This window comes from Mirounga leonina, unplaced genomic scaffold (assembly GCF_011800145.1).
Source record: "Mirounga leonina isolate KUSES-001 unplaced genomic scaffold, KU_Mleo_1.0 Mir_200, whole genome shotgun sequence".
Taxonomy (NCBI): Eukaryota; Metazoa; Chordata; class Mammalia; order Carnivora; family Phocidae; genus Mirounga; species Mirounga leonina.
The window spans coordinates 26829056-26831109 of NW_023270503.1; positions in this window are offsets into that span (position 1 = coordinate 26829056).

Here is a 2054-nt window from a genome sequence, read left to right on the forward strand (position 1 = left end):
GACATCAGGACCTCCGGCCTCCTGGGCCTCAGGCGTCCTTAGGGCTGCCCCCTCTGACGCTCGGCTGTATGACCTGGTTTGGCTACATTACCCAAACCAGGTCATCTGTGGCCTTGAGGAAGAGCCTTTCACCAGATCAGGTAACCACAGGACTATATGCCGCTCGGGCCCATCAAGTTCCCCGGACACAGTTGAGTTCCTCTCACAATAAAAAGGGCCCCCAAAACTAAAGAGGACCCAGTATTTCAAGGCAGGCCCATCCATAAGACAAAAACCCTAGAGTCAGCTAGGAAAAAATTCATACTGGTCCCGTGGGGCTCTCAGCCTCGTCCCATCCCTGAGAGAGAACCCAGCAGGAAGGAAGCACAAGCCTGGTCCAGGACCAGAGGCCTGAGCACCTGGTCCGCTTTCAGTCTGTATGACCCAGAAAAGGCCGCCGTCCCCCTAAGTTGACAAGGTTGGAGGAGCCATCTCCCACACTCCTCAGGCGCTGCCCTTCTATGCTCTGAGAGGGCGGGGAGAGAGGATCAATCCTACCAAAATGCATAGGCCGGAAAGGAGCCAGAGAGGCCCTGTGACCTGCCCCAGGCCTCCGAGAGGCAATTCCTTCTGCCTCCGCTAGACTGTGCTGTGGAGTCACTTTCCTGGTTTCCTATCATTCAGATCTGGGGTGGCGGTGGGGGAGGCAGTCTTGCCATGGTCAGAGAGTCTGGCCCGGGTCTTTAGGTGGGTTCTTGTGGTGCCAGGCCTTGTGAACAAGAGCACTGGTCAGCAGCAGGACCCAAAGTGTTGACTCCGCTCTTCCCAGGGGAGTATGGTGGTAGGGGACCCCAGAGAGGGGTGGACTCCAAGTGGGACTCTGGTATGGCAGCTCTGCCTGTTCTTTTCCTCTGGGGCCCAGACAAGGTGGAAGCCCCTCAAGGCCCACTGTTTGAGTTCCTTCCCTCCCCCACCCCCCACTACTGAACCTGCTTTCAGCCAGGTGACCTCCAACCGCCATCCTTACCATGAAGCAAGCCCACTCCCCCTACATTCCCTCCAAACAGTAATGGCAGCCAGTCAAGAGGAGGGGAAGCTCACCACACCACACTCAAGTCTAAAATATCTCACATTCTATATTCCTCCAAGCAGATCTCTTTTGGAGGTAGAAGCTTTAATCTCCCACCACCTCCACAGCAGAGTGATGTCTGGGAATCCTTACAAAGTCTGGAACATTCTAGGCTTCAGTCCTCATGGGTGACTGCTAATAGGTTTGGCTCTTTGTCCAGGTCCATGTGGCCTCCCAAATGTGAGCCACTCCTCAGATTCCTGCCACGCATGAGTTCATTGCCCAGCTGAGAACACTAGTCCCTACGGTCCAGCATCCTTAGGGATATCATGTGGGTCCTATCACTCTTAGGGCCACAAAACCATCCTTCCCAGGAGCTTCCAAGGAAACTCCTTCAAATGCCCTCCTCTCTGAGTTATCCCCTCATACCTCTGAAATTAATCATTCATCTCCAGAATGGAGCACCCTCCCCCAGACATCACCCCAGATAAACCCTTCTTAATGCCAAAACTCAGGTAAAAAGACATCCCAGAGTTTCAGGAACACAAAGCAGGCCTCTCTTCCCTGGGGTGAAGATGAGGCGAAGAGAAACCAACATCCCTTCATTCCAATTCCTAATAACTCACCCTCTTACTCTACCATTTATAGAGCACCAACTAGGTGCCAACCACAATGCTAAACTCTTTGCCTGTATGAGATCATCCAATCTACCACTGGCCTTATGTGGTAAGGGTTTTCATTCCCTATTTTGTAAAATTTCCAAATTCTTCCAGGCTAGTCAGTGTGGGAGCCAGGACTCCAACCCAGAATGTCTAATTCCAAAGCCTAGGCTTTTAGATCCCTTGCTTTCAAGAACTAAGTCTTTCTTTAACCCCAGTCCCTAGAAGTTTCATTCACACAGCCAAATGAATAAGCTCTTGAAATTGACACAGTGACTAGTCAACTCTTTCCTACCTCCAGGCGATGAGCCCTACCCACCTCTGGAATCTTCACTACACACACAGGT